The 12,215-nt window shown below is 54.6% G+C and overlaps 1 protein-coding gene and 1 long non-coding RNA gene across 4 annotated transcripts in view; one reads left to right on the top strand and one right to left on the bottom strand.

Moving 5' to 3' along the window:
- Positions 1 to 12,215, top strand: part of ZBTB7C (zinc finger and BTB domain containing 7C) — a 158,859-nt gene that overhangs the window by 40,196 nt on the left and 106,448 nt on the right. The window contains exon 1 of one of the 3 annotated variants that reach the window (XM_040478889.1): positions 4,439 to 4,753. The exons of 1 other annotated variant lie outside the window; for it this stretch is intronic. The gene's annotated coding sequence lies outside the window, so the exon portion shown is untranslated. Of the gene's footprint in view, positions 1 to 4,438; positions 4,754 to 5,544; positions 5,649 to 12,215 lie in introns of those variants that run through there. One more of the 3 variants, XM_040478891.1, reaches the window with a different exon arrangement.
- LOC121032955 (uncharacterized) overlaps positions 1 to 12,215 on the bottom strand; it is a 104,921-nt gene that overhangs the window by 40,193 nt on the left and 52,513 nt on the right. The window lies entirely within an intron of this gene.

Here is a 12,215-nt window from a genome sequence, read left to right on the forward strand (position 1 = left end):
ATTGAGGCCCCCAGACGCCCTGGAGGTAATGTTTCTGTTAAGACCTGGCATAGGGGGAGAGTATGTCAGGCCAAGGAATCCGCACATGCAAAGTCCCACAACAGGAAGGACAAAGAACTCAACCAGAGGATGGGGGCAGAAGGCACGGGTGAGCTTGGAGTGAGAAGCAGGAATTTTGCTGAGCCTCAGGGGCTGTGGCGAGCAGTTTGGACTGCACTTGAAGTGTCCTGTGATGTGACCAGATGCACGTTTTTTTTTTTTTTAATTTTTTTTTCAACATTTATTTATTTTTGGGACAGAGAGAGACAGAGCATGAACGGGGGAGGGGCAGAGAGAGAGGGAGACACAGAATCGGAAACAGGCTCCAGGCTCTGAGTCATCAGCCCAGAGCCCGACGCAGGGCTCGAACTCACGGACCGCGAGATCGTGACCTGGCTGAAGTCGGACGCTTAACCGACTGCGCCACCCTGGCGCCCCAGATGCACGTTTTAAGAAGATGACACAGGCAGCCTTGTGGCCCTGGGCTGAAGGAGCAGGACAGGAATGGGAGCAAGAGGGCCACTTAGGCGGTCTCTGCACAGGTCAAGGCCAGAAGGGATAGTGGCCCAGCAGAGGGCAGTGGTGGAGGAGGTGGCAGGAAGAGAGTGGATTCAAGATCTATTTTGGAGATAAACTTGTGGATGGATGGATCGGCAGGGGTGGGGTGCAGGCTGGGAGGGACGGGGAGGCAGCAAGGGTGGCTCTGAGTTTCCCGTCTGAGTAACACTCAAAACCATTGCTGTGCAAATTCTCTAGGGAAGACTTGCTCCAGTGCTTTTTACTAGTCCACCCTCCATCTCAGCCTCCTCCTGGCTAATAATAGCCTCCTGGTTTGGTGAGAGTCATCAGCATCTGGAGAAACTGAGGTACACATCAGCAAAGCAAAGCAAACCACTCCTAAGAGAACCGGCTGTAGGAGCTAGACAAAGCCAGAGCTGAGCCCCAGAAGCAGCCTTTGGGTGCCAGAATTCTTTTTTTGTTTTTAAGTTTATTTTGAGAGAGAGAGAGAGAGAGAGAGCAAGTGCATGAGCAGGGGAGGGGCAGAGAGAGAGAGGGAGAGAGAAAATCCCAAGCAGCCTGTGCACTGTCAGCTGGGAGTCCATCCGACTCAGGGCTCGAACTCACAAACCCCTGAGATCATGACCTGAGCCAAAATCAAGAGTCAGACACTTAACCCACTGAGCCACCCCAGCGCCCCTGGGCACCAAAGCTCCGAAGACTCTGGTATCACGCCCAATGTTACAATTTATCAAGTCCTGTGACCTTGACCAAGCGGCAAGACCTCTCTGAGCCTATTTCCTCATGGCTCAGCATGGGGGGTGGGAGGGGCGGGGTATGAGAGGATCTGTCTCTTGGTGCGGTTGCAGGGTTGTAGTCGGGGTAGACCCTCAATAGATATGTGTTATCTCTAGTTCTAGGTAGTACGGCTCATCTCTGTACCCACCTCTCTGTACATGTGTGCAAACATAGCCTGTGTGTGTACACGCTCGTTCAGAAGCCGTCTGTGTGCTTACGTCACCACTGATGACCAGGCATCACTGAAGTTTCAAGTTAAGACAGTAGCGGGTTCGCTCACTGGGCTTCTGTTTAGCTCTCTGAGCTGTGCTGGGTGGTTGAAGAAGGAGCTTTCACCCTCCCTGGAACAAGAGTGAGTTGTGGGTTTGGAGGCAGATGTGAAAAGCAAGGCGTCTGTAAGCCAGCCTGTTTCCAAGAGTTCTGACCGACCTGACCCAGGAAGAGGGGTGGGGGTGGGAAAGACTGGAGAGAGGAGTGGGGGGCGGGGAGCGAGAGGGAGGGGTCCACAGAGGGCCCCGGGAAGAAGCCACATCCCAAAAGGAAATGCACAATAACAGATCTAGAGTCCAGCCAGCCCAGAGCCCCTTCTGTGGGTGGCCTTGGTCGCCTCCTCGGTCCCTTCCCCCCACCCCACCCCACCCCACCCCTCCGAGACGCCTTTATGCTTCTGTTCCCAAGAGGCACCTGGCACGGAGACTGAGAACAAGGAGGCAAGGCTGGAGGGGCCAAGGGGTAGGGCTCTTCACTTTTTGCCCAGAGCCCTTCCGAAGGGCGTGTCCCAACTGGGCACACACAGACAGTGATTAAGGAGGAGGGAGGGGGGGAGGGATGACATTCACTATCCACTGTGGGGGCCCAGCCGGTGGGCTGGAGAGTGGCCAGCCCTCCCCCCCCCAGGCTCTTGGCCACAGTATCCTCGGCCCTGGCACCACCCACTGGCCTACTCAGACACTCCTTCGGGTTGGGGCTGGAGCCCTGCTAGGAGGGGCCGCCTGGGGGCAGGCTGGGCTAGGCACCGCAGCTCTCCCCCACCCCTCCTGGCAGCCTCCCTCCACCACCCCTCTGCCTACATCCAGCTCCAGCTGGGTTTGAAAGACGTGCTCCAGCCCTCCCTCCCTCCCTCCCTCCCCTGAAAGCAGTCCCTGCCCTGCGCTCTCTTTCAGCCAGAAGCTGCACCTATAAACTGGGTCCATCACACAGACCCTGACCTGCTGCTGTACCCACCTCGACAACCTTCTCAACCAGGCCGGCTGCCCCCTCCCCAAGCCTTCATTCCCGCACCTGACATGCCTTCCTGCTCACAGTAGCACAAACTTCCAGAGCTGCCTAGCCTACCTCCTGGAGCCCTCTCCAGATGATCCCTGTCTTCCTGACTGTTCTCAGCTCCTTGTCTGCTGTCCCTGTCTTGATGGACCCTGCACCATGCGCTATGGGCCCTGCCCCACACTGGCCAACCCTCGGTGCTTTATCTCCCCACCAGACGTGAGGCCCACCCCACGGCACCCACCCCACCCCACCTCTGCCCAGGGCATTGAGGCAAACCCCTGTGGGTGCACGACAAACACTTCTGGACTGATACTGATTCCGTCCAGGTAATGTGGTGGCACTTTTGCCTACCGGGTCTGGGAGTGGAGTATGGAGTTACACATGATTGGATATTTAATTAGTGACTTTGTGGACAAAGGGATTTGACTTTTCGTTCTTTGGCTTGGGTGTTCCGGGAGTACGTGGTTTTTGATAAAAAGCTATGGAGTCATCCAGTCTTGGAAACTGTCCACCTGCCCTGGTTAAGTGCTTCCCCTTCTGAACTTCAGTGACTGATTCCCTGATTTAGCACCCCCTCCCCACCCTACTCCACACCTCCCTGGCTCTGAGACCCTCTGTTGCCTCGCACACCATCCACGGCCCTCCCACCACAGCAAGCAGGGACTGACAGACTCATCCTTGCCTTTGCCCATGGGTATTTACAGTTTTAGAACCACAGGGAGAGACCCTTCCTGCCTTCCCGAAGCAGTTTTGCCTGCCTGGTACAGGCTTTCTGCAGGGCGTGGCTCACAAAGGAATGAATCACTAACACTGGCATTTCAGGCAGGGGGCACCTGTTGGAGGAGATATTTTAGTGGGACCCATCTTCCTAGTGTTCTTGACCTTCATGGACTGACGGACCTTTGGGATTTACCTTTGACTCTGGGGTACTTTAAGGCTCGTGGCCTGGCCTTGGAAGAGGGGCAGAGGCCACAGAGGGCCAGGACCCCCATTGGTCTCCTTTGGTTTGTGGGGCTTCTCCATGGCACGCGGAGATGCTGATCACCAGGGAAGAAGAGCTCCCCTTGGCTCCTCCCATGTTTCTGAGAACTGCCAGCCTAGGTACCAAGGGGTTAACGACGATTTCCCCCAGGTGAAGGACAGTTCCGGGGGAAAGAGGGATGACAGAGCCAGGAGCCTCCCCACTGGCAGTTTTCAAAAAGGGTGTAGCATGTGGCTTTAAGGAGCAGCTTGGGAGAGGGTGCTTTGGCCACACCTCCCTGTGATTGGTGGTTGGCCCACCCCACATGCGGACTGTTGGATCTCCGGTTGGCATTTCTGAGTCAGGCTTCCAATGGAGACAAAGCCATGGAAAGCCTGTCAGATATGTTTGCTGTGGGTGAGCCCCGTCTGCGGGTGCCCCCGCGCAGGCCCCTTGACTCCACCTGGGCCAAACCCAGGTGGACCCCCTGGTGGAGGGAGCTGCCGTTCTGTGCTTCCTTCCTGCACTTCCCTCTGTTTTATATGCCCCTTGAATGCTTGCAGTACAGTGTTTGATTTGGTGAAGTTACATTCAAGACCCTTTGAGCAGAAGACGTAATTCTGGTGATTTTATTGGGCTCAGGTTTCAGGCAAATGGAAGTAAAATTGCCTTTGAAAACAAGAGACACACAGAACTGAGTCAAACAATAATAATAAAAGGCTGCCCTGGTTTGAGAAGAGTGGTAAGGCATTTTGTGAAACATTCAGAGGGAAGAAGAAATAACTGAGGAGACCAGGAGAGAGGCGGGGTGGGGGGTGGGGGGGGTGGCCAGGAATCCTTTGCCACCCCTACGTTCATTTCTGCTTTACCTTTAGGAAAGAGCTTCCTTTGCGTGCTCTAAAGTGAAGCCTAAAGCGCCACTAGTGAAGTTGGTCCTTGTCCCGCGCTTAGCAGTACAGGTGGACGACAGGGGCTGCCTGCCAAATACTTTGGTTGGAGGGAGGGGTGGGAGTGCTCTCTTCAAAACCACTCCTGGAATGGCTTAACTCGCCCAGCGCGAATCAATGACAACCTCCCGCCGGCCGCGGCAGGCTCCCCTGAGCAGCGCTGCCGCGTGGATCCCCAGCCCGGGACCCTGGCGGCGCTCAGGACACTGCCCGGGCACGAGCGCGGCGCCCCCGGGGCGGCCAGGTGGGTGTGCGGCGACCCGGCCCGGGCGGCGGGGCGGCGGAGGGAGGTGAGCGGGGAGCCAGCCTTCGGGGCGCCGCGGGGACCTCCTGGCCCCGGGCGTGGGCTCCGACCGGCCGGATGGGAGTGGCGGCAACGGCAGCAATTTCAAACCCGCTTCGGGCCGGCCGAGCGCGCCGGGGACACGGGGGCCGGGGCTCCTGGTCTACCGGCGGGGCGCGCGGCCGCGTCCCTCCCGGCCGGACGCAGAAGAGAGTCTGGAACTCTGTAGAGCAACTCTCCTGGCTTGCTCCGTGCCCGCGGCCCTCGCGGGCAGCCTTTGGTAGCGGGGAGAGGGGACAGCGAGGCGCGAGGGCCGCTCCGGAAGGGAGTGGCGGACAGACGCGGATCGTTTAAATTCCCTCCCTCCAAAAAACCTCGGGCTTCCCCAGGGTCAGATGCAAAACTTGGGTTTGGGGGACGAGGAGCAAAAGCAGAGGCAACTCGGGGCAGAAGTCGAGGGCCGGACGGGGGGGGGGGCAGAAATTAAAAGGGAGGACTGGCAGGAGTCGCCGTTGCAAGCTGGAGAGGGTCGCGTCGCGATCCTTGGGCGGGAGCCGCTGGCAGAGGGGGGTGGACGGGGGATCCTTCCCTGCGCTCCGACCTGGGCACGGTGGGCGGGACAACTCCCTCCGGGCCCGTGGAGTCCCGCCGGGGTCTCGAAGCTCCCGGAGCCTCAGGTGGGCCTGGAGACCGGAAGGGAGCGGCCCCGCGCGCCCCCACCCCTGCCGGCGCCCGCGCGCGCGGCGCCCTCCGGAGCGTCCCGTTCCCTGCAGCGGGCGCGGCGGGGCCGGGGAAGCACTCCGCAAAGAGCCCAGCGCGGAGCATCCCGAGTGGGGGCGGTTTTCTCGTGCCTGTGGTGAGCACTCCGGGGGGTGGGGCGGGGGAGCGCCCGGTGCGGTTGCCCCAGTTTCTGGCTTGTGTTTTTCTGACTGCGGGCAGGTGGGGCAGGGGACGACTGCGCTTTTTCTTTTAACCCTTGTTATTAATGAATTCCGAGGACTCATTGGCAGGCTGTGGGCATAACCCTTCCAATCCCTCTAAATGCAGAATTTTGAAAATGGGAAGGAAGTGGTTGAGACAATCGGGCAGTTTTCTCCAGATTCGATTGAAGATTTTGTGGGAGGGGAGGGGATGGCCCTGCTGGATTCAAGTTTAAGCTCCACTCCACCCAGTGATGTCCTGGGGGATGACAAGGGTCAGGAACCCCCTCTGGATAGATCTCCAGGAAAGGACAGTAAGTAACCTGGCTGCCTTGGTTGACCCTCTTGCCCTTAAGGCCCAACCTGGGCTGAAAGGGAGAGGAAAGCCACCCTCCCCAAAACGGCTGGGGTCTCTGTCTCTTAGGGCTAGTGCTGGGGGGGGGGGAAGAGTACCACTAGGGGCAGTATCTTTAGCACCCCCAGTTTACAGTGAGGAGGGACTGAGTCCCAGGGGACCAGCAGAGTCCGGTGCTCCTTGCCCAGAACCATAGGACCCCAGTGCCGCTTGGGCCCTGAAGCCACCAGCCTAGGTTCCAGAACTTCATGAGATTGGGAGATTTGGATCACACCAAGCCCCCCCGAGACCCTGGGGAGACACAGACAAGACTCAGGCCTGAGCCACCACTGAGGGGTGGCCAGCACAGAGAGATGAGCGTTGCAAAGAATAGCGAACCTGGGTAGCAAGTAGACTGTCCTCAACAGACCTCTAGGAGAGCCACTCTGGGATCTGAACACGGGCATTTTGGCAGCCAGTGATGTCAAGAAAGGCTGCAGATCGGAAGTGGTATTGGGGCAGGACCTGGTAAGGAGGAAGACCAGAAGAGCAAAGGCGTGGAGGTCACAGAGCTTTAGGCCTATCTTGTCATGTCTGTGCTGGGAGATAAACCAGAGAGGGTGCAGGCAGGAAGGAAAGGGACGGGGCATTGAGAGACCAGGTGCCAGACTGTGCTTGGCACACATTATCTACTGTGATCCACGTAAGCTGTCGGGTATGAATGACCAGCCCCACTTTGCAGATGAGGAAACTGAGGCTTAAAAGGGTTAAGTGAGCTGTCCAGCTTATAAGTGACAGAGCCGGGAATCAAAGCTGCCTGTTACACCGCACATCCTTTAGAATCTTATACTCTAGTTGGGGAGACGGGAATCACCTTGACATAAGTTTTATTTTATTTTTTTATATTTGAGAGAGAAAAAGAGAGACAGAGAGAGAGAAGGGGAGGGACAGAGGGACAGAGACAGAATCCAAAGCAGGCTCCAGGCTCCGAGCTGTCAGTACAGAGCCCGACGTGGGGTTCAAACTCACGAACCATGAGATCATGCCCTGAGCCGAAGTCGGACGCTTAACCGACTGAGCCACCCAGGTGCCCCAGGAATCCCCCTGATATAATTACAGCACAACACGAAATAGTATGTAAGTGTTACACACAATATTAACTGTTTTGAACCTCGGTTTCTTTCCACTCCGTCAGTCAATCATTTATTCAACAATGACTGTCTTGTCTAATGTGTGATTCCAGGCACCCGGCTAAGTGCTGGGCATACGTTCATAGCTGAAGTCCCCACCCGGTCCCTGGGCTCTATTCAGTGGGAATATAGCAACAGTACATCCTTCAGCGGGTATCGAGTGGATGAAATGCGACAGTGTGTGGCAAGGTGTTCCAGAAGCACTGCCCTGAAGGAGAAGCGGCAGGAAGCCTGGGTGAAGAGGACGGGTGGGAAGTTGGAATGATGAGCTGTCCCCTGGCTGCAGTCACAGGGACTCATCCCTGGCTCAAGAGGACGCTGTGGGGTGCACACAGTATCCAGGAAGCTATTGGAACCCCCCGTGGCTCAGATTATCAGCTTCCGGTTGTGGGTTCCAGTTCTGAGATGAGCTTTTAGATTTGGCACATCCCAGCTGGAGATGACAAGAACCCTGTGCAGCCTCCAGGAGGGCTGGCCCCTCTCTGGAGCAGGGCCAGCCAGGCTGGGAATGCCCCAGAACATCGCCCTCCTGATGCATCAGCTGTTGCTCTGCGGCCGGGGTGGCGCTTTCCACACCCACAGGTCTGGAGCTCCAGCTCTCTGACCTTCATCCGACCACCGGGGAGGCTTGTCCAAGTTCTCGGGACTTGGTACCAAAGCCAGCACTGGACCCCGCGTCTCTCGGCCATCCGTAATCCTCATGGCGGCTTGCACTAGCCTTCCAGGGCATTTCAGGGCTCAGCTGTAAAGACCACCTGCTCGTGTCTCCACTTCAGTGCCATTTCCTGCTGTTCCTGTCCATCTCCATTGAGCCGACCTGACATATCCGTCCTCATAAAATGGTGTCAGATGAATCTTTGAGACACAGCAGCCATAAATATTCCTAGGACATTTGGCCTCTTAACTCTCCTTCCATCTTCAGCGATGTAACAGGCGTAAGATAACTACCTCTAAAATTAACTATCACTTTTGTGAGGAAGGTGAACTGATAAATCTTGCCTGGAAGCTAAGCCCACCTGAGTGATGTTCCGGGGCCTTCCTTCTCTAGAACTGACTTCCGGGAGGGACAGTTTCGATGGCGTTTTCCTTCTTCCTCCCCAGCACCCCGCCCCCCCCCCCCCCCCCCCCCCCGCCCCCACCCCCGCACCTGCTTTTTCTTAATCTCTTGTGTTTGGGGTCACGAAACCATATTGCATTCCCTTTTGATGTCACGGTGCCTGAATATAGGCATTTTCTCCCGATGTTGAGATTATCAGCCTGGAAAGCGCAGCGAGCGCCCAATTGGCTGTCCTGTTTGCAGCAATTACACAGGTGTATAATTGCATGGGGATGTTTGTTTGCTTAGCTCTTTCTCAGCCGTGCAGCCCTACAGGTTGGGCCAGGGACAGAGCTGTTCAGTTTATTTTCCTTTGGCTGGGAACTTCAGAGATGAATAGAGGGAGGGGAATCTGGGGTTGAGAGATGGTTGCCAAGGGCAATTTGGAGTCTCCTTCATATTAGTCAGAGATTGTGTTTTTCCTTTCTGAAGCTGCCTGCCTCACAGCGACTTCCACGAAGGATTTTTCCCCCCATCTGTGTGTGTGTGTGTGTGTGTGTGTGCTTGTTTGTTTTTGTTTTGATTTTTCACTTGCTGGACTTCTCATGACTTAGCACAAAAAAAAAAAATAGCTTGGGGAATGGGGGTGATGAAACGGGGCCTTTAAACAATGCGTTCTCCATGTCATTGCTTAATAAATTTGAATACGGATAGACCCTGAGGTATCATGATGGAGTGAGATGAGTAATTCCTTTGAAGGGAGAGTTTATCTTCAGTGGATGACTTTGAAAATGGCCACATAATTTAACTTTCCCTCTGCACATCTTGAGCCTGTGTTTGGAAAAAGAGGAATGTGGGCCGTCTTTCCGTCGAACTCCCTTTTGTTCCTTTGGCAGACCCCCCCCCCCCCATCGGGGCCTTGCCTGGGAGAGCAAGTCAACTCGGCCCCCTACCCGCTCGTAGTCACCCCTGCGCCCCCTCCGCCATGCCATGCAGGAGGCCGGCTAGGGAGAAGGAAGCTTCCCCTGCGGGTTAAGAGCTCTCCCCCAGTGGTGGCCTGGCTCCTGTCCACGTGGAGCGCAGAATAGAGAAGCTGGCAGGACCGAAGCCTGCCCGTCCTAAGGCAGCACCCTGGGGCGGGATGTTCCTCATCGGTGGAGAAGTGAGTTCATCCTCTGAACAAACTGAGTGAAACAACACTGAGACTCCAACCTGGAAAAGTTGCCTAATAATAGAGTACACAGTCTATGTCGGCGTTTTCAAATTAGATACAAACCAGAAGCAAATGTACACGTGACCCACCCACATGATGTCATAGAGCCGAACTTGGCACACTCATACGCCCAGGGCTCTTGCTTTCTTGGCTATAGATTCTGGCTGACGATTCTGTTACTGTTCAGTGGTTTCTGGAGTTAACAGGTCGGCCCGTTGGTCTTTGTGAAGTTACAGGTAAAGACCACGGGAGAGGTGACCGTGACACCAGTTTGTGTTGACGCTGGCCTTCCTTAAGCCTTAGGGAAGTCAGGCCTTAGGGAAGTCTAGCGGAGGATGCATCCGTTAAGCAGAGCTTGAATGATGGGAAATTTTCTAAGTTCTTAACAATAACACCTTTATTAAGATATAATTAATGTACCACACAATTCACTCGTTTAAAGGTACAGAATTCACTGGCTTTTAGTATATTCACGTATGTGCAACCATCACCGCAGTCAATTCTGGAACATTTTCATCATGCGCAAAAGAACTCTGTACCCATTAGCGGTCACTCCTCATTTGACCTCAACTCCCCAGTTCTAGGTCACCAACAATCTACTTCTTGTCTCTAAACAGATTTGCCTACTCTGGACATTTCCTATCAACGGGATCGTATAGTATGTGACCTTTCGTGACTGGCTTCTTTCACTTTGCGTAATGTTTTCAAGGTCCATCCATTTGTAGTACGTATCCGTGCTTTATTCCTTTGTGTTTGTGAATGATATTCCTTATGGGGGGGGTATACCACATTTTATTTCTGTATTCATCAGGGCTGGATGCTCGTTTCCATGTTCAGCTCTTGTAAATAATGCCGACGCGAACATCTGCGCACGATGTTTTGTGTGGACCTAGGTTAGCATTTCTCTCGGGTGTTTACCTGGCGGTGGAAGTGCTGGGTCATACGGCATCTCCACGTTTTACCTTCTGGGAAACTGCCAGACCGATTTTCCCAGCGGCTGCCCCACTTTACATTCCCACCAGCAGTACGTGACGATCCCAGACTCTTCTCCACATCTTTGCCAACGCTTGTTGGTAGTATCTGCCTTTTTTATTGTAGCCGTCATACCTTGTAAGGGTTTATGTGCTCAAAGAAGCACCACCCAGGAAGTATTCTGGATTCAGCTCAGTCACATTGGTTTGCCATTCTTACAGTGAGAGCCATTTCGACTTCTGGATCGTCCTGCATGGCTGGGGTTTCCTCTGCGTGTCTGGATTCCCTTCCGGTTTTCCCTGTATGTTTCGGTAGAACGGTTCAGGGTCCCACAGTATGACACGGGGCTTGGTGCTCTTATTCTCTTTCCCAAAGAGAATGCTCGAATGCTCCAGAGAGCTGGCGGTGGGGTCGGCTACCTCAGCCCCACTCTCTCCAGCTACAGCCGCTGATGGGAAAGCCAGGCCTTGGGAAGGGAAGAAATTGACCTAATGGAAGTGAATGTGGACAAGCTATTCAATGTTTGGGGCTTTGAATGGAGACTTCACCAAGATCCTGACCTTTTTACTCCATTGGATGACCCCTTTGGGACCACAAAGAAAGTTGGAGAGCTCTGACATCTTAACCGGGCGATGCAAGGCTGCCTTCTTGCTTGCTTGCTGGGGCCCTGAGCCACCAGCAAGGCCCACAGATTCACCCACAGTTGCTTGGTGTGGCTTAGCGCTCCATTTCACACTGGGGCTTCAGCTCCGTGATGAAATCATTTTATCCCATTTTCATACCTGTGGGACTGGCTGGGGTAACACTCTGAACAAAGATACATTTGAGCTGAGAGAGACGGAGAAACTCACCTAGCTTGAAAGACTGCCAAAGATTACAAAAAATTACCTGTTCCCCAGAACATAACTGCCGTGCTGGTCAGTGGCCATCCTGGGGCACCGTGTTCAATACAAGTAAGCCTCAGTACCAGAAATTCATTCCTGTAACTTCTGGGAACTCACTGTCATGGACTTTGGCCGGTATGACCCCAGGAGCAGCTTGGGTCAGGCTCTGCTACGAATTTGCCCCTCACCTTCAAACCAGTGCGTAATGCAGCGGCCCTGAAACCTGATTAGAGGTGATCGCCTATGAAACCTTTGAACAGATTACAGGTGCCCCGGGCCCCACCCAGGAAGTACTGAAGAGGAAACCAGTTGTAGGAAAGATGTTTATGATGGAGGCTGAGAACACAGGTTGGCCTTTCTGGGCCTGGGTTTCCGTTTTCAAAATGAGAAACGGGACTAGATTGGTGTTCTTCAAAGGGATTCACTGCGCTGATCCAAAAACAGCTGTGCGTGTGTCTCGTCTTGCACAAAATTTTATTTGTACCAGGCGGCTTCTGTGGGTGAAGAAAAATTCAGAGGGCCCTCGAGTAGATGGTTCCTGACCTTCATCTCTGACAATCCTGAGCATCACCTTCTCAGAGGACCATTGTCTCAACTTCTCAGAGGGGGGTATAGGAGGAGGAGTTGATAGCTGCTTGCTAATGGAGTCGTGCTCCATAGGGGCCCAGGCTGCCATGGCTGGCGGAGTGCACAGCTGTGACATGGCAGAATTCTACCCAGCATCCCTTTCTTCTCCCAACCCCCGTGATGGCGTCCTACCCGCTTGCCTTGAAGCACCCAGGATTTTCCTCCCCTATTTCTACTACTATGTCTAATGGCCCAGCGTGTCCTTCACTCACTTATCCATTCACTTAACCAACATTTCCCAAATACC

This window comes from Herpailurus yagouaroundi, unplaced genomic scaffold, assembly GCF_014898765.1.
Source record: "Herpailurus yagouaroundi ecotype Mexico unplaced genomic scaffold, PumYag 142, whole genome shotgun sequence".
Classification (NCBI taxonomy): Eukaryota; Metazoa; Chordata; class Mammalia; order Carnivora; family Felidae; genus Herpailurus; species Herpailurus yagouaroundi.